Raw genomic sequence first — 27,663 nt, forward strand, 5'->3', positions numbered from 1 at the left:
ACTTTTAATCAAGTTAGTGCATACCCAATCGTACCAGTGCACGACTGTCTCTGCTTATTTCTATACCCAGAAACACGGATAACAGCACTGTATCACCTTCTCTGATTGGCCAGAACATGGATTTATAATTTACAATGTAACCATAAAACCACTACCATGCAGTCTCACTATCAGTAGCTCATTTGTGCAACTTTCAGAAGACTTAATATTATTATGCTTTTTCTGGCATTTAGTATTAAACTATAACATGCACACATCATTATTTAACCTTTTTATTGTAAACTACAATATTTATCTAAATGTCAATCGACTTCCTGTTTAAAACTGCAGAACTGAGAAGCATTGCCGCATAGTGACATTTTATGATTTTCACTGACATGTTTTTACTGTTGAAAAATTGTTATGCGACATTTTTGAAGCCTACATGTATAACCCAGAGTGAGAATGTTTTGAATAATCCCAAGTACAGAGCAGTAGGCGGGGATAGGAGTTAGATAAAAACAGGAATTTTCAGAGCAGTCAAGCTTCAAATGCAGGATAATACAGGACTACTCAAACGTGCATGAAGCAATTAATTGAAATACAACTTTGACTGAGCTAACGATGAGGGAACACCATTTTTACATAGTTAAAAGCTCATAACAGTCAATTTTACACACTATAGCCTTTTTAATCTTCATAATATCATTCAAAAGATCTCAAAAAAAGCACAAACACCAGCCTCATTCACTAGCACTAGGTGACGCTGTCCAAGTCCTGAACGCGCCGCGGCTGCAGTTCCCCCTCCGCGTCGACAGAGGGCGCTGCTCCACAAACAGGGCGTCAGTGCGCAGCTAAAGCTTTTTGTTCCCTGCTCTCCTCGGTGCGCTGTCCACTTCAGCACCACCACCGAGCCGAGCCAAGCGGAGGCAGCAGGCTAACCACCCCGAGGAGGAGACACCAACTCGGCTCTGCATCTGCACCAGCCCCCGACCCCCGCTCCATAAACACGAGAGAACCCCGAAAACAAGCACCAAAACCCGGCTGTGCGCTGCTCTGACGCCTCTCCAACGGTAAGACTTTTGGACAACCTGAAATAGTCAAGTTAAAAGCGAAAAAACAAGCTCATCTTTCCTTCCTGGTTCATTAATAGTGCATGTCCAGATTAAGGCGGTGTTTACGGTGGCCTCTGTTCTGGTTTTAGCTCGTTTGTAGCACGTAGGAAAGACAAACTAACCGAGTGTTGGAGAAGCACGTTTACGGGGAAGCGTCGCTCTGCAGATGGTGCGGGTTCAGGACTCGTCGGTTCCACTAAAGCTAGCGTTACACACAGGGGCCAGCTGGTGTTTGTTTCAATGCCCTGTCCTTGCTGAGTGCTATCAGATAACAGCCGCACGCTTACGGCTCACTCCTGCTTTGTTAAATAGTCAGGCTGCTGTATTGTGCTGTTCAAACGTATTAGAAGCTTTTACGCACGCCTTTGTGTTTGCTTACTTATCCATTACCACAGATTGCCAAAAGTTTAGATGCTATAGTGTTGCTTTGTAATAAAAAAAAACACTGGGATATAGTTGCACACCAGGCAAGGGAAGGCTGGTTTATTTGTAGGTACAGTAATTCAAAGTGCTTTACAAAATAAGAAACATTAACATCATAATACAACAAATCAAAACATAAATAATCACAAATAATCATCATAAAATTAACATTAAAGGAAAAAAAGTGCAGAATAAAAACGTTTCGGTCACATGCACAGCTAAACAGAACAATTTCGAGCCTGGATTTAAAGATTGTCAAAGTAGAAATCTGTCTCACATCTTCAGGAAAGCGGTTCCAGGTTTTAGCTGCATAAAACTGAAATGTTTAGTCCTGACTCTGGGCACCAGCAGGAGGCTGGTCCCTGAAGTCCTCAGAGTGAAAGATGTTTCATATGGCACTAACACATCCTAACATACTACACTATATCCCACTGTTTTTATTTGTGTAGTAATAGTAGTAGTAGTATAGTATTATCATTTTAATCAATTAATCAATTTTTCCCTGTAATCCACAGTTTATATTTTGTATGTATTTATTAGTATAGCGTTCCCTGTGTCATTTATTTATTCATCTGCTGTTGCAAAGTCGTATTTTCACTGCCTCCATCAATGCTGAAAGTTCAATATCCTAGTTCTTACTATGAGATCATTTGTAATTTGGTTAGTGGCTTATGAAACTAATGTAACAATTTACTAACGTTGCTGTAAAATTTGACTGCTACTGCTTAGTCAGGGAGGTTATTTACCCAGTAATGTTTTGTAAAAAGTAATTGAAGTTGGCTGAAATGTGTCTCACGATGATGCCCGTTGTGATTAAAAAAAAAAATTCCCTCGAGATAGGATTTAACTTTTTGTATTATTTGCCCAGTGCTGTTCATGCCGGCAAACCAAACCCTGTGTTTTCTCTCCAGCGGACCTTATCTCAGGCTCCACATGAATCAGTAATCAGTTCATGACATGCGACTGAAGGAAAAGGCGAGCGTCTGCAGGAGAGCTCTGTGTGTGCGATGGGCAGTGACAGCGCTGGCCAAAGCCTTGACTGTGTGTCGGCTTGTTCCCGCTAAAATACTCAGAAAGACAGTCTTCCATTTTGTCCCTCGTGTAGAAAGGAAAGATAGAGGCAGGTGGGGTAAGAGGCTGATAGAGGGATTACAGTGTATTAGGCAGCGCATAGACAAGAGTAGTGCAAGTGGTCAATCTTATATACGTTCTGTACTGTATGTAGTGTCCATCCTCAAAATTTGGAATGAATTTCTGAATTTAAATTACTATCAAATTTCTTTTATTATTTCACTATTATTTAAAGGTACACCATGCTTTTTTTCTTTTTTTTTCGGTTTATGATCTGCTACTTCCGTCTTCCCATGGATGTTATTTCTTTGCCTAAAATGTTCTTCAGTAGAATATTAAGCGTATCGAGTTTGCATTTATTCAATACATGTGATTTGATTGCTTTAAAATGCCATAAAAAAAAAAAAAAAAAAAAAAAAAGCTTGTCTCCCTGGAAATATGCAAGCACAAACTGCACTGTGAAACATTCTAGGCAAAAAAAAAAAAAAAAGAACTAAAAAACAAACTTATTACACTCGTCATTATTATATGATTTTATAAGGCTCCAGGCACTTTCCTTGCATCCCTTTCACTGTCGCCTAATCCCTCTCAAACACTACTGTCCTATTTCACTCACTCACCAAGGACACTCCACAGATGAATTGTCAAAGTGGTGACAGCAAAAGTCAGACTTGATGTGGAACAAAACAGTTACTCCTCCTGAGCGATGTGCAATTACTCAAATTAAAATCTAGATTCAGTCGTTTCTAATTGTCGATAATGTGCGTGCATATTTTTAATCAAGCCATCCGAAGCCAATCCTCAGTAAAAGCATGTGGTTTGGAGCAGAGTTGAGACTTTGGAGGAAGAAACTAGATTATTTTGTGTTACATGGCGATGATTAAAAGTCTGTATTGTCTGGAAATTTATGACAAAAAGACAAAATCTATCAATGTGAGGAAGAAAATTGTGAATGTTCGTGCCAGCCCTATTCCTTCTTGTGGTGTGGTCCAATATTATTCATAAAAAATAAAAAGATCTTGCAAAAACTCCTCGCGCCGTCAAGACCCACCAGGGTGCCTATGCTAATTCAGAGAAGCAGTGCCAGCCTTCGTCGACAAGAGACCAGAAAGTGTGCGAGTCTCCTTGAAAATAGTTTGGACTCTGAGCCAGCTGCCGGGCTGTATGCTAACCCTGCAGGTGGTATTTCATTTATGTTTTATTTAAAAGGTTTGTCAAGTCTGCAATGCTGTCTGCAAGTCACTTTCACTTTCAGGGAGCTTTAGGTCGATTATAATTTTACTGCTGCGTCACTGGAGACAAGGGAGACTGTGTGACAACCCTTATTTGACTTTTATTTGAGTTTGGACCTTTTTTTCGAGAAAGAAACTTAAAAAAAAATCTGTCCCCATAACATCGAGTAGCTTTTAAAATGAATGTTTGGATGTTTTTGAAAAGAGGAACTGAATCGCAGTTTGGGGAGTTGTCATGTTGCCGTGGCATTGTAGTTTATCGTTACACATTTTGATATGTGACAGATACTTTGGTCTTGTGAATGTCAGTTGTTTTATTATTTAGCGTTCTCTTTGAATAAGTTTGAGACCTAGTTTTGAATGTTGTGATGTTACGTACTCCCCTGCTTCAGCCCCACAGTTGTGATATGTCTTCAACTAAATAAGTATTGAATAAGGATGTCACAATATCAGATTTAACAGATAAAATCATTGTTAAAGGAAATTACTCTACAATTATACACAGTTATTGACAACATGGCAAACAACAGTGACATCCTTAAATAGCAGAACTATTATCCAATTATAATCGAGCTTTTAACCATGTTATAGTTGTTTCTCTTCAACATTTACTTACTTGAAGTTTTATTTGAAGTGATTTGTGCTGTTGTGGTATTTCAGAAAGCAAACAACTAAAGAATAAAATGAACTGAGAAGCTGTCTTGAATCAAAGAGTCTGATTTATTAAAGCAATTGTGCGCAACTGTAAAGAGCTACTTGTCCCTGACAGTCTTGCCCTAAGCTGTGTCAGTGTCAGCACATACAGCATATTTATACCACACAGATAAGAAATACATCAACCAGAAAATCACTTTAGACCCATTAAAGGAGCACAAGGCTAAAACACTTCTTGGAGCATAGGATTAGCAGTTTGTCTAATATGCGTCAGACACTGGACAACAGAGCACAGTGCATAGGATCTTGAGGTCAAATGGATAAGATATAATTAGTTAAGAAACTGAGACTAAGAGGTCTGTGTACCAGTACCCAGTCTATATGACAATGTACAAATTAGGTAAAACACTGTAAGTAAAGATTTCAACAATGGTGCATGTTTGAGAAATTTTGATTTGCTTATTTTCAAGACGCCATTTTACCAATCAACTCCCATTTTTACCACAACCAGCACACACCCACTGCTCTGTACTTACCGGTACTTTGTCCTTCAATTTAATATATTCGGCAGCAAATAAAATTTGCAACTCTCTGGCTGATCTGCATTTATCCATCGGAGGGGCCCACAGCTGCGTGACTCTTTTTTGTGATGACGTTCACAGTGGGGTCGGTTCCCATTGGGCACCATGGTTTTCTAGACAGTGGACTTGTTTTTGACAAATATTGTGATTCAAAAAGACCAAATTATAACATAATGATCCACAGGGGTCATAAATTATAACTAGCAGACACAAGCACAATATATCTTTTGTAATTCATTCCTCTACTATGTGACCTGTTTTCTAAAATGTTATGAAAAGTTAATGTGACATAAAAGACACATAAAATCTCTTTATATTTACGTCTTCACTGAGTTAAAATGACTTAATTTTGAGTCACAATGATTATTAGACGAAGCAGTAGTAATAATAGTCTTTCACTGGAAACACATAAAATTTACCACTATTTCTAGTGATGTTCCAGATGAAAATGCATCTTCTACTGTTTAACGCAATACTTGTGTAACTAGATTAGCATTTAGCCTTTGCACTTGTTTCTCTCCTCATTGTTTAGCCTGATGATTCATGGCTATGATGATAACGACTAGCTAAACGATCTCTCTCAGATGCACGAACAAAGTAAACAAGTGTGTCATTACAGAAATCAACAAGAAATTCCGCAGCTTCCCCGTTTTTGCTCTGAAACAAAGCACATCTGTAGATTCAGCAGCTGCGCTTTTACGGCACGTCATAATTAAATGTTGATGAAGTAAACAATAGAAATTGCCAATCAGAAAAAGAGCATACAAGGTGATATCTAGACAAAAAATACACTTTAGTATCAGGGTAACTCTGCTAAGTGTTTTTTATTCCTCTCACATGGACCTTGGGGCATGGGAAATAAACTAATTTAATCCGATAAACTTTTATGACAAATATTGTGACTAGACTTGCAATATATGTTTTGAAGCCAAGATTAAGTTTAGGCCTACAGTGCTCATTTTAAACCCGCCCAGGACAATAGGTTCTGTGCACAGTTCAAAGCTAGTGCTAACTTTTATTAAAAGCATAAAATATTAAATAAACAACTCATTAAACCCATTATTTCAGTTTGTGATGTTATTTTAATAGGCCTATTTTTTTTACTTCAAATTTAATATTAGAGTGAGCATTGACACACAAACTAAACCTTTTCACCTCATTTGTTTAGTCTTTAACATGTTGTCTGGTACATTTACGATTTACGGTAATGTTGATTCCCTGTCAAACAAATAAATATATTAAATTAAATTGAATAGACATGCTTCCTCAAGTCACTGTCTGCTGGTTTATCTTTAGGCCTAAATATGTATTATTTTTAGTCCGACTCAACAAAAGCCTCATAAAGAAGAATATTTGTTTGTTTACAGAGAAAATCATATTGCAGCATTGGGGTTTGGTTAATTGTTCCTATTGTGATTTTGATTTGATTGTGACGTATTGTGCAATGCTACTATCCAGGTTTGGTGCTTTATGGTCACATAAACACTACTGTATTACTATGAGATGCATTTTACATTTATAATTTTAACCGTAATAATGATTTTGAAAGGGTCACAAGAAACTTTAATTTCTAGTGCAGTTCCACTCCTAATAAGTGGAGATACGAGAAATACAGAGCAGCCATATTAACACGCAGCAGAGGTACTTGATTTGTTGGGCAGAAGCAGCAAAAACAGGGAAAGGACAGACAAAATGTAGTTGGTGAAAAGTATCCAGGCCTTGGTGCATCTAGATCGATATGGAGTGTGCGCTACAATGGCAAAGGTCCTTGAACAGCTCGTGTGATCTATGTGCTGTTGTTGCAGGTATAGCCCACTTCTGAAGAGTAATGCAGTGTCCACATCCCATTTAGGGCACCTGAATGCACCACGCTCTGCCTCCCATGTAAAAACTGCATCTATTTAAATCCACTAATTAATAGGTTGCGTTTATGTGACATTACTATCTTATATAAACTGTAAAATTGGACAGTTTTAAGTGTCAAAAAGCAGTTTTATGATTCATTTTTCAGTAGTTATTTCAATTTTGTTATTATTATTATTATTGTTATTTCAATATTTCTCACTCATGAAACAAAAACTTTTTTTTGGAAGAATCTGAATTTTTATTGAGATTGTGAATAAACTAAGATAAAAATATAAAAACACAGACCTTGACTGAATATAAATGCAAACTATACAATATGGACAAAAACAACACAGCAAAAATAATTAATCCATGTGATTTTCTTCCGATTGTAGCATCAAAAAGTGAATGTCACAAGATTAATATTGCTCAGTTCTGAACCAAATCTGAAATAAAACATATAAAAATCCATCGTTTTGGGGATTTTCTGTTTAGTTATTTTTTTCAAAGTTAGTGCATTGCTTGTATGGAGTTATATAGCGTCCTACAAATACAACTTAAAATTCAAACTGTTGTGAACACAGCCTACTTGACTATCGGCTCTCCCCATATTTCTTTTTGAAGTTTGATCCCATTTCAGCGGAACACAGGTGCTGTCTCTTTTCTCTGAAGTGTGCAGTTGATCCAGAAGTCTTGGCAGCTCAGCCCACAAACAGTGACGCGGTTTGCATAACTGTGACTCATCTCCACAACAAAAACATTCTTTGAGTCCCTTTGTATAGGGATAAAGATGCTATGTTTAGCTGCAGCTGATCCCCTCCACCAGAACCCGTCCTCTCAAATCGCACTTGACATTCGGAAATCCATGAGCTCAGTGTTTTTATCCATATGTCCCACCTCTATGTGACTTATAGGACAGGTTTGTGTGTCTTTATAGTGATTTCTTGGTTTGGTGGGACAGTGTGATGAATATTTATCAGTTTTACATCAGTTAAGTGGCATTTTGTGAAAGAAGTTGAATGAGAAAGTGCAAAAATAAAAGGAAGTAGCTATGAGTACTAAAACAGAATATCTCTGTCCTGCAGTGGAAGTACTCAATGTTGTTATGTAAGTAAAAGTACACATACAAGAGCAAAAAAGTAAAAGTATCACATAACAAAATCTATCCCTTTAAAAAGGTGCTAAAGGAGTAAAAGTAAAAGTATTTCATGCAGATTTTGAGGTCTTATAAGGCTTCAAATGTAGTGATTTTGATAAAGTGTGATGAACGTGTTAAAAATAAATCACTCTGACTTTTCAGCAGGTCTCAGACAATCATAAAAAAATACTTTTCAGTCCAATTCAAAAGTGTAGTTGAGTAGAAAGTACAGATACCTGGACTCCAACATAGTGAAGTGAAAGTAAGTATCCACTGTAAAATGTACTTAAGTAAAGTACAAATACCTAAAATTTGTACTTATACTTGCACTGTATCTATCTGTGTCATCAACACTACAAAAATCTTCCAAAATACAAAGACAATTTATGCAGTTTTCTGTCACTTTAAACACGTAATAAAGGAATGGTGGTGGTAATGTTTTTTATTCATCTAATCTAACTTTTGATGTTTTGGTCCTTGTTAACAGGTCACAGTTATGGAATTACCTCTACATCCTATTTCCCACCAGGAAGTCAAATGAGAAACTTCACCAAAATAAAATTAAAACAAACTATTGACAAGATCTGTGGTCAAATCTTAAATATAATGATTTTAACAATGCTTTAGTGAAAAGAGTTTAGTCAAACCTGTCACATGCATTTTGCGCTGGAGGTCAGCCCTCAGTGGAGAAGTGGAGCTGCAAAGATGAAGAGAGGGTCTTCTTCATGTGTGGATCAAAGCGAACTTAGCCCCAGTTTCATCCTCATCAAGAAGCAAAAAAGCATTCAATAAAACTTAGATCAAGGACTAAAGCTAAATAATTCAAGCTAACTTTTTTCTTTGAGGGGCTAGCGTAGCATGGGGGCGTCTCTTATGAACTTTGTCCTCCTGCGCCGTGGTAATAGTAATTGTTTTATTCATTAACACTCCCTGATCTGTTATTTCTAAATTAAGCATTAGCCTCATTAGACCTGTGTGTGTGTGTGTGTTGTACATGAAAGTGCATTACTTAAGTCTATACAACCAAAAGAATGGACTGTTCTGGGCGTTGATGCTGTCACTGCTCAAAGGCCACTGTCTGTCTGCTTGTTAGCCATCTTTGGGCTCACTGTGCACTTGCTCTGCTGTGTGTGTATATGTGTGTGTGCGTGTGTGTGTATGTATAGACTTGCGCTGCTAGTGTCCCCAGGGATCCCCCAGCTCTATCCCACTGACTTCAGAGCAGCTTTGAAGTTGTTCCTCAGAGGAAATGTGAAGGGGAGGAAGGGGGAGGGGTGTGCGGTGATAGATGGGGGGGGGGGAGAGGGGCGGGAATAGCCAAAGGGGGAAGGAACACTGAAATCATCATCATTCCAGCGATCCACACATGTTTTGGGTTCAGGGCTTTTTCATGGCGATTTGAAAATGATGGCGTTCTACAATGGGACAAATTCTGGCATGTGTAGTTTCCCACTCCAGTCTCCACAGTGACACAGCTGTGATAATAGTCACATCAAACCAAAGAAAAGAATGTACAATTGTTCAAATGAATCATGTTAAAATCTCCATGGTTACCTGGTCGGAGGTGGGTAGATTAAACAAACGGTGTACTTAAAAGAAAACATGAAATCTGCTTACTAAACTGCAATGATGGAAAGAGTACGTGATATATTTATGATTTTAAATGTACCTATTTATAATTACATGGCTAGAACTCAGATATGACGCACAACTGTATAAGTAGCTGCTTGTACAATAGACTATATATGTAAAAGGGCATAGCTACCCTGCTAGTGAAGTGAGCATGGACCATCGACTTTGACTCCAATTCACTTTCTATTGAAAAACTGCTGCTCTCAGGCTCGTCATTTTGTTCTTAAAATGTTTGTATTGCATAATTCTGATGTTTTTATTTTGCTGTTGTGTCCGTAAATCAAGATATGAACATTAAGAGAATACAAACCAAGCGCGTTCTTCCCTAAGGTTGCTCCCGTTAGCCTTAGCAACAGATTTGATTGCGCCTGCTCCCGGCTAAACCAGCGGTGTGAGGGGGAAGGGGTGTTACCTTCAACAGCCTGGCTCCGGATTGGCTCTTTTGTTGCTATGATACTTGCGGTCAGGATTCCAACTAATCAGAACTTGGCTCCAAATTGGCCCCTCTAACTGCTCGCCTTAATGAGCTTCACTTGAGTAGAGCCAAACGCTGTGGGTGACATCGCAGTCCCTCAGTCCATACAGTCTATGGCTTGTGCTTATAAACTTTCATAACCTATATAAAGCCATTACAGTGAGTCAAATGTGTTTTTTTAAAATGTACTCAAATGTAACTGATCTCACCTCTAGCATCTGAAGCAAAAATACTGCATTTAGTCATTTATTGTAATTTCAGGTGCACTCATCTGACTGATTCACTGACATGTCAATTATTTTATCAGTCATAGACCGACTCCGGCTCAGGAGAAAAGATCATTTCGGGGGGTTGTCAGATCATGAGGTAAAAAATGAAAGCTTTGATCAGCAAGACTTAAACAAGGCATTCAGGTAAACGTTGAGTGCTAATTGTTGGCTTACACAATTCATATATAGATATAATTATGTCAAAGGCAGCGCGCACAAAAGAACCACATACTGAACTGAAGTTTTGCAACCATTAATTTGGAAATTTCATAAGACTATTTCTAAGGGCAAATTGCCTGTGTCTTTCTTTGCCAAAACAATAACAGCTGCAGAATGGTTTGGAGTGTGGGTTGGATGCCTGATGGAGGTTGTGCTTGTGGCTAAATTGTTAAAAGCATCGTGTGGCTATGTAAACAAGTGAAATCTTTTGTTCCTTTCTGTGTGAGTGGTATAAGGACATTCCACATATGAGTCATTTCTTGAAGGCTACATTTGTTTTGGGAGAGTGGGCTGAGAGATATGATGTGTTGTTTATATCGTGGGGCCTATTAGTGTGGTCATGTAGCCGACCAGGACAACACTGTTGAATAATGCAGCAGAGCGGTGTCAGGGGCCGTCAGATGAGCCTGGTGTAGTTATCAGGGGCCTGTCAATGTTTTTGTTATTATTTTACTTTATTAATTATTATCGACAAACCAAAGGCGGCGCAGGCGTTTACAGTCTGCACAAACAGCCACACACCGTAACCATCCTCACTCTTATATTCCAGGGAAAACAGGTTTGAACCATTAAAATAAACAGAAAACGCAATTATTTCCCCATAATTCAGCTAATATTTCATTTGTTTTTGTACTCAGAGAATTTCTTAGTATTTGTTGCAATAGGCTCTGTGCCCAACACTCCTGGCAGCCTCACTGTTAGCGTCACTACTTCCTGTCCAACTTTATCTCTGTGAAGTTTTTGCTTAGTCATGTGTAAAATGAATAAATATTTAAAGATCAGGCAGTGAACAGGCAGCTACGGGTGGATGTCACTGACAACATGTTAAAAATGACACAAATAAAATGAACACTTCACCAGAGGACAAATCTGTGTTTAGAAAGAAACTTGTTTGTGTCTCAATGCTAACGCTAAACTAAAGTGTTCTACATTTTAAAATAACCGGGGAGTCTTTATTTTAATTAACTGGATTTTAATAGGTTGTTTATTTTATCTTTTATGCGTTTAATAAAAGTCATCTTAAGCATTTTTTTTTTAATTTTTTTATAAAGTATACTGATAGTTGTATTACTAAAATGTTAAGCATAATTTGTTGGGCTGCAGCAACGAATGGACTAATTATGACTAGTGTACTGTCAAAAATAATCATAGTCATATTTTAAGATAAGCTCAGTCTTTATTTGTGCCACAGTGAGGAAATTATAGTGTTGCAACGGAAACTTCAGGAACAGCAGGGGAATAAGAACATGCAGCCAACAAGATCAAGATAAATGATACTATAATGATTTACAACAGACAATTGTAATCTTGGATGGTACAGACTGTAAACACACACCAAAGACCTTTATATCAAAGAAAGAAAGAAAATGTCAAAAAATAACAATAACAACAATTTCTCATCTGTATCAATAAGACACTTTATTGGTAAATAATCTGTATCTAAAAGCCTTCACTCACCATATTTCAACATTTATTTGTTTGATAATGTCTTTAAAAAGTCTCAATACACAACAGAAATAATCATGTTACTAGTCAACAAACTGAAGAATCAATCACTGACTAGTCAACTTCTAAAACAAGCATTAGTTGCAGCCCTCATATTCAGAAAGAAACGTGCAGTTCCTGGAGCCTGGTAAGTATTTGTGGGGGGAAGGGGAGCGGGGTAGTGCGGGGGGTTAACAGAGGAGGGGCTGCTGGGGTGAGGAGAATAGAGAGGCCTATGGTGAGAGCAGCTGCTGTATCCCGCACCCCCTAAACACAACACCATCTGCCACGCTTATACTAAAGGAGGCACCCATCCTGCCCTCTCTCATCTATACATACTGCTGCAGGATTAATCGCAATCAAATTGACATCACAGTTTGAATGGGCACAATTAGCAAATCACAAAAGTAGTTATTTTAGCCATAGTTAGTTTAGGTTTGTTCTGTACAAACATGTTCTGAAATGTGATTCTTGTATTAGCTTGTCAGTTCATATTTTAGTCTTTTTGTCACTTCTTAGTTTAAAATGTGAGCGTTCTAACAGAATCTTATTATTAAAACGTGAAGCGCAAATGTAATCACAGATATACACAGATATTTCAGCTCTAATATGTACCCATCGCTGTATCATATCTACAACACTTAGTCTGGTCCAGTTTTGGAATCATGTTCTTAATTATCCATGGGTTTCAGTATGATGAAAATTAGGACCGGAGCCCAGCAGTTAACAATTCAAAACAAAATATTGTTTAATTTGAATGGTCAGCGGTCCCCAAAATGGCACCACATAACGGGAATTTCATCCAATAGAGTGTATATGGAGTTGGACGATGGGAAGAATGTAGCAGCAGCTAAAGCACTTAATCCTGAGCCTGCCAACAGTCATTTCTCTGAGCATTTGTCATTCTATTACTGGTTACTATATTGACCAACATATTGAATTTTCACATCAATAAGCCGTTTATAAGCCTTTAAAATCTGTATGATTTCATTCAAGCCTGACCTGTCACATGCATTTTCTTTATTTAATCAAAGTAATAATAAAAGCTAGTACTTCTAGTTTGTTATTTCACTTGAATTGTTTGCAAGATATTTGACAATTTGGTGTTGATTCTTTTCATTTGAATACTTTATTGTTACGCGCTCCTTTCACCAGGGGTTAGCAAACTAATAGATTCAAGACTATTCATTTATATTGCAAGAAATCTGTGGCTGATTGCCTCTGTGCCACCTCTGGGATGCGGAGCACGAAATCGCTACAAATGCAAGTCTGTTTAATGCCTTGGATGTGGTCTGTCTTAGTGTTACAGCACCTGTTTTGTTTTTTTTTTCTAATATATTCACAGGCTTAATCTGAGTTCATTTGTTCCACTCCGGGAAATCCCACTTTAATTGTCATGGACCAGGTTAATTCCCTTTGTGTAAAATCGGACAGGAATTAGGACGGCCGCTGCACTGTCCCTTTAAAAGCCCATTGCTGTTTTGGATACAACATATATTCCGGGACATATTTTAATGACTAAATCCAGCAAAACCAATGTAACATGGGACTTTAAAGGCAACTAAAGCCGGGTTATTTGTCTCAATACAGAAAAGCCAGTGCCTTAATTGCAGGCGCCGCAGTAGAAATCATTTGTGCTCCTCTGTGACTTTTATTGTGCTGCTGGATACAAAGCTCATATTGAGACGAAGGAACGACGCTCTCAGCAGCCCATCCACAACACTGATAATCCTGAGTGAGGAGGAGAGGGGGAGAGAAAGAGAGGGGGATTTGGAGAGGAGGAGGAAGAGGAGAAGAGAGAAAGGCAGTGGGGGAGAGGATAAGGATGAGGATTGGAGAAGGAGAAGGGAATGAAAGGTGTGGACAAGGCGGAGGTGCAAAGGAGGAGGGTAAAAGCAGAGGAGGAGGAGCAGGAGGAGAGAATGAAAGGAGAAGAGGAGGTGGAGGAGAAGGAGGAAGAGAGAATGAAAGGAGAGGAGGAGGTGAGTAGGAGAGAGATAGAGGAGAAGGAGATGAGAAGAAGGACAAGCAGGAGAAATGGAGGAGCAGAGGAGAAAAGAAGTGGAAGAAGAGAGAAGGGGGAGGAGAGAGAAGGGGAGGAGAGGGCAAAGGGGATGGGGAGGATAAATAAGAATAGCAGAATGGGTAGAGAAGAAAAGGTGGAAGGGAAAACGATGGTGGCAAAAGGAGAAGAGGAGAAGAAAGAGAGGAGGAGGTGGAAGTAGAGGATAAGAAAGAGATGAGAAGGATAAAAGGGAGAACTAGAGGAGAGCAGGAGAAAAAGTTGAGGAAGAGAAGAGGAGGAGAGGGAAAGGGGGTGGGGGAGAGGATAAGATGAGAATAGATGAAGGAGAAGAGACTGAAAGGTGTGGAGAAGGCGGAGGTGCAAAGGAGAGGGGAAAGCAGAGGAGGAAGAGCAGGAGGAGAGAATGAAAAGAGAAGAGGAAAAGGAGAGAATCAAAGAAGAGGAGGAGGTGGAGGAGAAGGAGGAAGAGAGAATGAAAGGAGAGGAGGCAGTGACTAGAAGAGAAATAGAGGAGAAGGACAAGCAGGAGAAATAGAGGAGAGGAGGAGATAAGAAGTGGAGGAAGAGAAGAGGGGAGGAGAGGGAAAAGGGGATGGGGAGGATAAAATAAGAATAGCAGAAGGGGGTGGAGAAGAGAAGGTGGAGGTGAAAAGGATGGTGGCAAAAGGAGAGGAGGAGGATTAGAAGGAGAAGAGAATGGGAGGAGAGGAGGAGGTGGAAGTAGAGGATAAGAAAGATGAGAAGGACAAAAGAGAGAACTAGAGGAGAGCAGGAGTAAAAAGTGGAAGAAGAGAAGAGGAGGGGGAGGAGAGGGAAAAGGAGAGGATAAGATGAGAATAGGAGAAGGGAATGAAAGGAGAAGAGAAGAGAGGGTGGAGGTTAAACGGATGGGGTGAAAGGAAAAGAGGAGGAGGAAGAGGCGAGTTGGAGAGAAGTAGAGGAGAAGAAAGGGATGAGATGAAGGACAAGAAGGAGAAATAGATGAGAGGAGGAGAAAAAAGTGGAGGAAGAAAAGAGGAGGGGGATGAGGACAGGAGAAGGCGAGGAGAAGGAAAGCTTGGTGGGGGAGAGGATGAGATGATAATAGGAGAAGAAGAACGGAATGAAAGGAGTTGAGAAGAGAAGGTGGAGGTTAAAAGGATGGGTGGTAATAGGAGAGGAAGAGAGAATGACAGGAGGAGAAAGAAGAGAGGAATAGAAGAGAGGAGAAAAGAAGTGGAGGAGGAGGAGAGGTGAAGGAGAGATGGAAAAGGGGCAAGGAGAAGGGGAAAAGGAGGAGAGAAGAGAAGGGGAGGAGGAGGATCAAGTTGGGGAAATGGAGACAAAGAAAAAGAGTTGAAATGGAGGAGGTTGAAAAGGAGTGGGGGGGGTAAGAGGAAGAGAAGAAGAGGAAAAAAGGAGAAGAGGTGGAAGAGAGGGGCATAAGAGGAGGAGAGCAGGAGGAGAAGGAAACTAGCAGAGTAGAAGTGAAGGAGAGGAGGAGGATGTGGAGAAGGAGAAGGAGTAGAGAGGAAGGGAAGGAGAAAAGACAAGGAGGAAGACAGGGATAAGAGGATGAGAGGAGAAGAGCAGCACAGACGGAGGGATAGAGCAGAGATAAGATGATGTCTGGAGGCGCCCTGACAGAGAAGGAAATGAGGTTTGTTTGTTAAACTAATAACGTGCCTCTTATAAGTAAAGCACAGTCAGGAGATTTAAACCCACTTATATTTACTCTCTTTCTCTGAATCATTTGAATTGCTCTGGATAAACACAGCTGATTGGCTCGTGTGGGGCGGGACAATAGATCATAATGAGTGAAGGCAGAGCGCTCTTGTGGAGCTGTCCGGTGATTTACCCCAGAGAGACCAGGAAAAAGGCCAAGGACGTGAAGGTGGAAAACACAGGAAAAATGGGATGTGAGGACATGAAACGTGGAGGAATACTTTGGCTGACCTTGTAATCTATTTTTAATCTGTGTATTTAAATGAATTAGGACTGTGCATATTAATCACTGTGTCAGCACGCAGCTTCAACACAAATATGCTGGAGGTTGCACAGTAGCTCGTTTTCATCCTTTGTCCTAAAGCAGGTAGTTTAAAGGCTTGTTATTAAGGTACACTTTATTGTGCCCGTAGGGAAATTTGTCCTCTGCATTTGACCCATCGTTCCAATGCCGCAGTGCCGCACCCAGGGACTCATCTCCGTTATTGCTAGGCTTGGTCAGGACTATCTTAGCTGAAACTGAACCCAGAACCTTCTTGCACTCAGTCACCTTACCACAAGAGGGCAGTAAAGTAAAAAGTAAAACAATTTAAAGCACTGAATAGGGCCGTATGAAGTATATATTGGTTAGAACAAATTCCTACTGAAGTCTTAGTACTGATCTTAATCACTAGAAACTCATATCGTACCAAGGAACCACAGTTTTGAACCAGTGAACAGCACAGGTTTGTTTCTTTACCATTCTAACAGAATGCTAACCACTGCAAAACAGCACCAACGCCTTGACGGAGGGCTCAGATTCTCATTGTGAAAGCTGCAGAAAGCATCAAAATGTCACCCGCACTGAGCTACCTTGGGTGGCGGAGGTCCAGTTACTTACCCTTGAGAAATGAGGGATAAAGGCCAAGGGCGTGAATGCATAAAACACGCCAAAAGGTGATATTGCCTGAAAAACATGGACTTTAAAGATGAATGCCAACGCTGACCATGGGGATTCATACCTGCCCCGGGTTCTGCAGTCATTGTTTGTGCTATTTAGAGCAAGCCTACTGGCCACTGCACTGACCTCTATGCAAGTGTATACAGATGCTTAAAGAAGTACTGAGTTTTGCCTAGAATGCTCCTTAGTACGGCATTAAACAAAGACAAGCAATGGACGCCACAGCACCTTTTACCTGTTCGGACAATGCTACACCACATCACACCAATCACATCCAGTTTGGTATTGTATTGTGTGTTTTTATCCACCTGTTTTTATGTTTTTAATTTGTTCTGTAAAGTGTCCTTGGGCGCTTATACATAAAATGTATTATCATTAGTGTTATTATTAATTTATAGGCTAAATTACAAGTTAAGGTTGAAGAAAGGAGAGACTGAGAACAACAGAAACAGCTCTAAATGTACGATATGCATAACACCATGCCGTGGAACATTCTAGGCAACGCGATAACATCCCCATGTAGACAAGCAGGTGGAGAGAGAAGTTACATAGTGCATCTTTAAGCCTGAGTTATGTCTTTCTAACACGCAGATTCAAATCGCATTAAGTCGTTCATCTCTGTCAAAGATGGTCATCCTGTTGCAGTGGGGGAGGGGGGAATCAATCTACCCTCCGAGCGATTATGTAAATTAGTGTTGTGTAGGACGCCCCTTATACATGTTGCATTATCTAACTGGACAGTAATATCTTGAGATAAATTGTCACCTGTGAAAGAGGGCAGTAGGAAAAGCAGGATTAATATTCATAGCCACTTCTCCAACAGCTTGGGTTTTACTTCATCCTTTGATTGCGCCACAATTGTGGTCCACTTACCAGCACTCGTACATTATGGGTTTAAGCCGTGATGGGAGTTAATGTTTCTTGAATTTATACCTACCTTGAGTGGGAAGTGCTATTATCGATCTGGTAGTTTTCTATGTAATTATGGTCAATTGGTGCAGAGGGACAGAAATACACTAAATGAAAGTCAGATTAAGTTATCGCATGTTAGGGCCACCTGTGAAATGTAAAAAGTCTATTCAGATATAAACCAAATGTATTGTTATAGCTATAAAAGACAGAATGACTTATTACAAGAAACACATGATTTAAAAATATGATTGACATTATGTTTGCAGACCCTTTACTTATTGATCCTGTTGGAACTGAAAAGACTCCACGGTGTATCACCTACTAAAACATGACCACATCACACCTTTAAGCAAACAAATGCAGTAAAAATTGTCCGTGTTACTGTATGGTTCTTCATTTTTGGTCATGGGGATTATTCTTGGTGCATAGGTTTCCTCAGGACACTCCAAATGTGTTTTGTTCAATACACGATTTTATCATTCATTAAGCTCCATGAATGAATCAGTTTACTCAAGGCACATCTGGCAATACCTCAGGATACATCAGTGTTCCTCGGCATACTGGTTGAAAATCAAGATTAGATTCAAGACTAAACATGGAATAAAACATGCAAACTCCTAACTGAAAAGACTCCACCCAGACCACAAAACAAACACAGGACGATAGACTGTATATTCTCAGGACCTTCTTGATGTGAGTACTAAACCCCCAGTACCAAATATAAAACAGTGATTTCAAATATTCCACTATTCAGTTACAAAAATGTTTAAATCGAAAATACAATGAATTATGCACAGTTCTGCCAGTCAAAACAGGGAACAAATTCAGCAAAACTGTCACAAAAATCATTACTAATAACACTGACTCAATCTATGCCTTCTCTACTGATTCATTTTGACAGTATATAATTCATTGTTTGATTTAAATTACAGGCCAAAAAATGTATCATTATTTTTGTCGTACTCGAGCCGTTCTAACAGCCAGCAGATAATATATTGGTTTTGATTCCTTAAGAGCTTGCATCTGTTTCTTTAAAAGTTTAGAACAAAGCTTTACCACCTACTTGACTTGAGTGTTTTACCAAAACACTGGTTGTTTCCTTTGAACAGCGAGACCTCCTGCAGAGTGCATGATGTTCCCTGAAAGGAGGCGACAGAGAAGTGGAGTGATAGGGCAGAAAAAGTCATAGACATAATGTTAGGACTTATTTATACGGCATTATGGCTAAAGTACCCTGATTCATGGAGAGGATGTAACATGGCTGCACCCCTCTAACAGCGGGGCGCACGTATCTATGGCAACAAGGCTCTTCGGGGAGTGCGTTCACAGGTAATGGACAGGGATGGTTGATGGTGAATTATTTAGGAGCTCTATCAGACAGTCTCTAGCAGACTCAGGTCCTGGCTGTGAATTCTGAACTCATATTGGACTGATACGAGAGAAGTGAGTTTGAGATGTGGTGTCGCCTGCTGTGGTCTATATTTTCACAGAGCAGAGGCACAGCACTCTGGAGAGATATGGTGTCAGGAGCCGGGCTGGCGGCTGATACTACAGGGAGGATCAGATCAAGCACAACCTGTACAAGCAATACTGCGGCTTTGTCTCAAAATACACTGCACACTGCTGTGTACTCAAACAGTACACTATCTAGGGCCGCGCAGTATGACAAAAGAATTTTTTTTTTTTTTCCTCCCCAATTTTCAGTTTGATTAGTTTCTTTTGTTTTTCTTTTCAAAAATTAAATTAATATGGCTTTCAATATTGATTTAACGGACATGAACAAGACAAGACTTTTAATCGTTTAATCAACACAAAAAATAGTCAAATTTCTTCCTCGAAAGTCTGAACTGAACTGAATCTCATGCTTTTAGTAGGGTTGTTCCAATACTGATACCGCACATTTTTCAGGTATCGTATCGGCGAGTACTCAGACTAAATGACCAATCTGATACCGCTTTGTATTTCCAGAATGAGGACCTGTAGATGAGAACTCAGAGTAGATTAAATGCAGACTGTGAAGACTCTGCAGACACTTCAAGTATACTAATAATGACATTTGTGTCGCGCTAATACAACAACCGCGCTAACATAAACGCAGTGCTAGCATGATGACAGGGCTTACACAGATTTTGTTTACTCCGCATAATCAGCCAAGTGCTCAGAGGATGAGTTTCTTTGTAAAGACCTCACTATTGTTTTCATCCACGGTCTGTGTACAAAGTGACCGAGTAGTAAAGTAAAAGTGCCTCAATCAGCACATCTCGTTATCAAGACCGTTATACATTTGACTCTTTGTTTTAGTCCTCAAACATCCCATTTATTCTTGTAGGTGTTCTTTAGAGATAGCCTTTTACTAGACTTATTTTTTGCTCTTGTACTGTAACAAAATTGAGAAGCCTTACTCTTTACTTTTTCATACTATGCGGTATTGGAGAATACACTAACGTCAAGTATTGGTATTGGATTGGATTAAAAAAAGAGGTATCAGAACAACACTAGCTTTTAGAGGATTGGCTGTGGATAGCTTACGGTTAAAAAAGCCAAACTTATCATTGGCAATTAGAATATTCAAATCTTCTATAATTACCCAGCTCTAAAGCGATCCTTTTTGATTTGGATCATTTCTTCTATCTTATAAACTTGAATGAAATCAGTCTATTCAATTGAGGCTTGTTATTACCACCTAATCAAAAAGTTTTCATATTTTTATGCAGCTATATCGTATTTGTTTTAGTTTCTTTTACTGGTTTTGTTTATGGAAAGGTAAAAACGAACTAGTGTTGACAACTTATTTCACTTATTTGGGGTGATCTTCCATAGCAACAGTGAGTGACTTTTTAGATTAGCCTTGTATTTATTCACCTTATTCAGGAAGTTGCCGTGGGGGCCGCATTCGTCACTCGGGTTGTATTATTATGCCACCATAAAGAAAGTGCAGTTTGGAGCATTTACAGGCAAAAGACGGGTGGAATAAGGTCAACAGAACACAATAAGGCATATGGTAGTCTACCTCCAGCCAGTGGCCATTTCTTATCATCTGTATGTTTAAATAATATTAGCAGGATACTACACTACACCAATACTGATCATATACAAATATTCAGGTTGTTAGGTTTATTATATCATTTTCACTTCAAATTATCCAATTAAATCCTCTTTGCATTTCAAATCGCTACAATAACCACACGATTCACGATTACATTCTGTCTGACACTGCCATCAAAGTTGCCTGAAGTTTTTCCTTTGGCTCTGTAAGCAACTTCTGCAATCAGTGGAAATTTGCACTTCAGACCATCATCCGGAAATGATACAGTTTGTTAATGCTAATGAGACCATTATATTATAGTCTGTGGAATCATTTGTGGCTAGAAACTAAATAACAAGCAAACAATAAAGGATGAGATCACATTCAGCTGCCATTATCTGCATAGGGGCTACAGGGAGAACAATACAACGGCATCGTCGTAATGAGCACGACAACAAGAGAATATTACAAAGAAGCCCCATTCAAACAAAACTCACAAAGCAAAGACGCACCTCAACTGTCCCTTCTATTTTAGGCTGATTGTCGTGCCTGATTGGTCCTGGTATTGCCGTAATAGAGTCGAGGTATGAGGTGAAAAGGCGACGCTTGTTATGCTTCGAGGCACTGGCTTGGATTGAGATAAAGTAGGACATTTTACTATTGCTTTTGAGCGGGAGCTGGCGCATACGTCGACTACAATAAACCAACGATGTTTACCACAGGGAGCCACTTATATTAACCAAGCTGATAAAAGACACGCGGTGACAGCTACAGACGTACAAAGGACTGTTGTTGATTCCTATTCTTAAAGTGTGTGATTGTGCAGAAACCAGTTACAAGATTGGTGTTTTTTCTTACATCAGCTGCCTATAGCCATTCATTGTGAGCTTGAGTTGAGCTGGTATTGATGTTATTGAAAGTTGTTAGAGGCAGCAAGACAAATGAGCTTTTTGAGTTGAGGGGTTCAAAGAATTCCCCATGTGATCAGAGAGAAATATAAATGAGACGGATTCAAATATGCAATATCATAACAGCGTTCTCAGCTGTTGCAAAATGCAATGTAAGTCTCATTAAAATGTATTTTTAGATCATGAATAATTCTGTGTCTGATGAAAAATGCTAATTTATAGAGACGCAGCAATACGATACTGGTATATTGATATTGAAATTTTTCATGGATTGTATATCGGTTCCAAGATATCAGTTCAGTTGATATCACATTTTGGTCTAAGATATTGGTTCAGTCGATATCACATTTTGGTCTATAATCTGGTGCAATACTGGTGTGATTTACTGGCCAATATCGTCTCACAATATCTGGCAATATTAGACTTGTATTTTTACAAACATGTTCTGTTGTTACTTATATTTTATGACTGCTTTGTTTGTGTTTATAGGAAATAAATTATAGTTTCACTCTCTGCTCTATATCAGGTATCGGCAGACATTTAAAGGCAAAGTATCGCCATTGGTATCCGAACAGAAAAAGCTGGATAAATGCATCACTACTAATGTTAGTTTTTCCTCTGCTGACTCTCATTATACTGTATTTAATCAATGCACAACATTTTGACCTTAAAAGCAAAATCTCAGCTCATATTTAAATTATTTTGTAGAAAAGTTTTCAACATACATATTACAAATGGAGGAGCGTAACCTTTGGAAAGAGTAAGCAGGCCTTGGACGCGGAGCCAGGACAGACTTAAGGCTTGTGCCAAACAGCTTGGCCCTCTCGCCTCACCACTTGTGCAGAGGAAAAGTCCATTTGTAGCCCTCCAGCACAAACAAGTGGCACACACTTTAAGGCTTTATATGTGCAGAGTTCTCACAATACTAGAGCTGTGGTCAACTAAAGAGGTCCTTGGTCGACTCTGACCCAAACTGCACTAACAACCTACACTTGCAAAAATAACTATTTATGCAGAAAAAGTAGGAAATTATTTATTTATATGATTAATTTATAAATCATCAGCTAATTCACTCAATTTCATTCACTTCAAGTTTATTTATATAGCACCTTTAAAACTGACCAAAGTGCTTTGCATAAAAGTCAACTTAAAGTGTGTTAAGCCTTAGAGGATCAGACAGGCACAGGGAGGCTGTTCCATAGTTCCATAGTCTGGGCACTGCCACAGAAAAGGCTCTGTCTCCTCTGGTCTTAAGCCTGACTTTGGGCACAGCAGCAGGAGCTGGTCAGCTGACCTCAATGCTCTGGGTGGGGTATAGGGCTGCAATAACTCTCTCAAATAAAGAGGACCCATAGAGTGCAGACATTTAAACACAATCAATAACATTTTGAATTGAACCCGATATGAAATAGGAGACGCTGCAGGCTGTACAGCACAGGCGTGATGTGCTCTGGTCTCTTAGTTTTTGTCAGCAGATGAGCTGCAGTGTTCTGGACATTCTGTAAGATCTGCAGGGAACCCTGGTCTAACCCCACATACAAAGAATTACAGATGCAATGATACAAATGATCATTCATTCACTTCACCTTTCATTCACTTCAATAAATTCTTATAATAAAAAATAAAAATAAATTGTCGCCTATTACAGATTTTGGTTGACTAAGGCACCATTGACTGATGGACTGAATGAAAGAATAAAGGATCATCTCTACACAATATGATGGCAGTGAATTGGGTTTGCCTTTGTCTTGTCTCTCTGCACATCCCCACAAGTTTCTCATCTGTATTCTGTTCCCAATTGCTCAACCCCATCGATTAACCCTACAGTGTAGAGCAGATCTTTCACCAGCTTTAAAGGAGTCTTCTGTCAGGGGAAATTTCATGCTCGATGCCTTTTCCATTAGGGAGAAATGGGGGGATCTACCTCCTCGGGGCGTACTGCGAGAAGTTGTGAACCATGAACCCTGTAGGCCATGAAGGTGTCTCCTTATGATTCAGAATGTGTGGGATCGTACGCCCACATAAACAGCGGTGTCCAGATCTCTATAAGTGCTGTCTAAGATCAATGTACTTCTATGACTGGATTCAAAGTTGGAGCTTTGAAGTAGTGCTGCACCTGCACCATTTTGGAAATAAATAATCTAACTGTGACTATGATTAGATTTGTGATAAAAACGTAGGACTCTGAGTACACACTGTGAAAAAAAAAGCTCCAGGAGCATTAACATTTGAGAGAAGACTGAAATATGAACTTATACAAGAATCACATGCATTTCAAGACATTCGTTGAGGTTTAAACTCCATTTACTACAAGATTCTTCCAAAAAAACAAGATATTTTGTTTTAAATTATTTCAACTTCATAATGTACACCTTTACTTTGAAGTATACACTGCTTAAAAGCAAAAAGATAAAAGGATAGAGTTGGTACATTTCCTCACAAATGCGATTACAGGAGAAGATGGGCTGGGTTAGAGAATGGAGGAGAGATGGAGTCGTGTGAAGGGTACATTTGTTATAGCACGTGTCTAGTGGATTACAACATACTGTTCACTCTCGCAATAAAGAAACTTGAGCTCAGTCGATTGGCACATTCCTCACCCCAGATCAAAGTTGCATCACTGTTGGTTTCGATTAAAATGTCTTGGTGTTATAGTTACGAAATTATATGAACAAAGTTGGTGACAGTAGCTGAGTTTGGAGAGCGTTTGTCCACTGATGTGAAGGTTGGTGGTTTTAATCTCGCTTTCGACATAAAACATTATTGGTTGAGCTGTCACATCCACTGACACACGAGTTGGCGATGCAAATCCAACTCCCACAGATGAACGCTGTTGTTGTGTCCTTGGGCAAGATACTCAACCCACCTTGTCCTCAGTGCCTGTGTACAGTGGTGTATGAATGTGTGCGTGAATGTGTGTGGTTCCTTGATGTAAAGCGCTTTGAGTGCCGTGAAGATGGAAAAGTGCTATATAAAAATGTGACCGTAGTCTCCCATTCCCCTTTGAAATATGTTGAAATGTATTGATCAAATTATTTATTTTTGAACCTAATTCAAACAGAGCATCTTCTGACTGAGCGCTACAACTTTGACATTTCGTACCTGGACCACCTAGTACTGGTGGTTTTCAGATTCTGGACTGTAACGATGTCATACTCTCAGATGAGGGGGGCAAGATCCAAGTTTTCCTATTGATTACCTGATATTTTAATAAGAAACATCTAAAAAGGTTAATTCTATCTATTAGCAATAACCCAAGAACTTACTACAGTGTTGTGATGCCGTCTGACCCCAGCAATTGGCCCACAAATTAGACCAGCTAACAAAGTGCCCTACCCTCAAGTGGACATAATCTACCAAGAACAAGTCTGTTGTTTTAGTTCTAACCCAATTAACTTTCCAGAGATGCTTTTAGAGCTCATTGGGGCACATTAATCCACAAACCAGATGAAGGAGAGGTCTACCCATTGGAGGACAGTGAAGGCAGGAAACAGATGGTGTGGTGGTGGTTGTGGTGGAGGTAGTGGGGGCGGGCAGGGCACATAGCTGCAGTGTGTGGCCAGGGGATGTGACACAAGCGTGGACACACTCATCCTCCGTCCCACCCTCCTCGGGGATTAATAAGCCCATCAGCGACCCAGCCATCCCATATGGAGCCCACACCAGAGCGATGTGGGAGCGCTAAGCTATCCTCTCCTTTAATGCAGTGTAGTAAGGCTGGACAATTTGTGAAAAAGATCAAACTGGAACAAACATTGCAAGTATATATGCAATTCTGTTCAAAGTTCACATTTCAAACACAAAGATTGACTGACAAACTAATGCAATAATCAGATTTCAGAGCATGTTTGAGCTAAATCACAGGGTTAGAATGTTTTACGCAGAATAAAACAGCACATTTTGTTGTTTGTGGAAGAAATTACGGTACTATAAAAGTTGCAGCCTTTGTGATTTGCTAATTGCACCCGTTCAAATTGCAATTCGATCGAGATGACTCTTGCAGCTCTAATGCAGGGTTTAAGGTGCAGTCTGCTTGTGATGCCGGTGTTCAGCTTCACTTTGCCTGTTAATAGAGGGCAGGAGAAGTAGTGAAAGCACTTAACTGACTGTGGGGTTTATATTGTGGTTATTTTTACCACAAGTGACTCACAGTAAGGCGTAAAAATATGAAGGATCGCCCCCGTGTCCTGTGTTTCTTCCTTAAGAGTGTAGTCTGCTTGCTGATGCGTGTGTTCAGCTTCTTTTTGTTTGGTGGTAGAGGCCAGAAGAAGTCTAGTGAACGCACATATACGAACCATATGCAAGATTTTCATTTTAAATTCCATTAACATGAACTGGCAGTGTCCCCAGATATGAGGTAGACATGCTTACATCAAATATAACTCTTACTGATAACAATTGTAATGCTGATTTATTCTTAATCAGACAAACACTGGACACGATGGTGAAGTTGTTTATGTTATAATTTGGTGTTTTGGTTCTCAAAACAATTATCCAGTCAAAAAACAGATTGACATGAGTCTTTCATTACTAGTTTCAATGCCGAATCCATTTAGTTTAAACCTAAAAGAACTCTTGCTGGTCTGAATCCTTACTATGTAAACCCAGCACCTACGCAGCTCAGTGAGTGAATTCTGGCCTGTCCATATACTGAGAATGAGAAAACTTGTATGTGTCTTCTATCTGCAGGTTAAGCCACTGGCAATCTGGGTTCAGTTGTGTTGTACTTATTTTTTAACTGTAAGAGCACAGGGCTACATACAGCTCCTTTAACTGACTGCTGTGTTTATATTGTGGTTATTTTTTACAACACAAGTGACTCACCTTAAGACATAAAAATAGGTAAGCGCTCCCTGTGTGTAGTGTTTCTTACCAGAGGACGCACTGCCCTTCACCTCGGCTTGATTGCTTTCTACCAAAAGCAAAAGCATTTTGTGAGCCCTCCACTGTGTCAGTATTGACTTTTGGGAGCGCTATTGGTGTTGGTGACATTTCCTGTATTCTCACATCACCGTGGGAGCAGCTAAAGGCTGAGTCTAACCTTTGAGGCGCAGAGCGGTGGCCCTCAGGAGCAGCAGCAGCCAAGCTCATGACCTTTGCATGTGCTTTCATTGTGCCCCATATAGAACCCTATGTACTGGGCCAAGTCTGTCTGTAGGAGGAGGAGGAGGGAGAAGAGGAGGATTGCTGACAAGCGGAAACTGTCCTGGGTTCCCCTGAGAGCTGAGCCTGTCTCTGGGCATAGACTCACAGACAGAGAAGGCACCGGAGAAGAGGCATTCAGATCCATACAGACAGTTTATGGCAACACTTTCAGACAGTTTTTCTGCAAATAAACTAGGGACTTGTTTCCACTGGGCACGGCTTCATGTTTCTATCCTCTGGTTTGTGCAAAGTAATTGTGTCTGTTGGAGATATCATCCAGACAACACTGAACAAACTTTATATAATGTGCATATATACGAGATATTTTGTATCACTTTAGCAAGGACGTTTTAGGTGATGGATGTTGTTTTAATTGTGAGTTAGCTGAAGATTTGGGAGAGAATCTTGAAATCTTGCGAAATCTGAATCTTGAGAAAATCAGCCTTTATATAAATACACTGTTTCCTAATAGATTTCTGTCTAAATTGTTTATTAACTCCTTGTAGTGTTGTGGGTGTAGTTTGGGTCAGATACATGGTCAAATCATAGAGCTACTGAGCATTTTTAAAGCTAAGTTGTCTTTAATAAACCAACTATTTTCTTATTTCACTACAGCCATACAGTTTACATTCACCCTCGCAGTGCATTCAAAGGCTGAACATCATGCTAGTCTTGAGGCATTGTTAAAGGAAGCATCCTCAGAAATGCATAGGTCAGTTCAGGATGCATTATGATATTTAATCTTCCTTGTGGTAAAGCTTCTTTCAAGGACTTTAATGGACTTCATCAAAGACCTTTTTCTATTAGGCCACTGAGAAAGCTGAACCAAGCAAAAGCTGACCCTGCACTTTGCCTTCTGACATAACATTTAAGTGACAGCTTGAG

General features: G+C 39.6%; 1 protein-coding gene across 1 annotated transcript in view; it reads left to right on the forward strand.

The window, feature by feature from the left end:
• Nucleotides 1-869: 869 nt before the first annotated feature.
• srrm3 (serine/arginine repetitive matrix 3) overlaps nucleotides 870-27,663 on the forward strand; it is an 89,478-nt gene continuing 62,684 nt past the window's right edge. The window contains exon 1 of the mRNA XM_033978919.2: nucleotides 870-1,052. The gene's annotated coding sequence lies outside the window, so the exon portion shown is untranslated. The remainder of the gene's footprint in view (nucleotides 1,053-27,663) is intronic.

Source organism: Periophthalmus magnuspinnatus, chromosome 14 (assembly GCF_009829125.3).
Source record: "Periophthalmus magnuspinnatus isolate fPerMag1 chromosome 14, fPerMag1.2.pri, whole genome shotgun sequence".
Taxonomy (NCBI): Eukaryota; Metazoa; Chordata; class Actinopteri; order Gobiiformes; family Gobiidae; genus Periophthalmus; species Periophthalmus magnuspinnatus.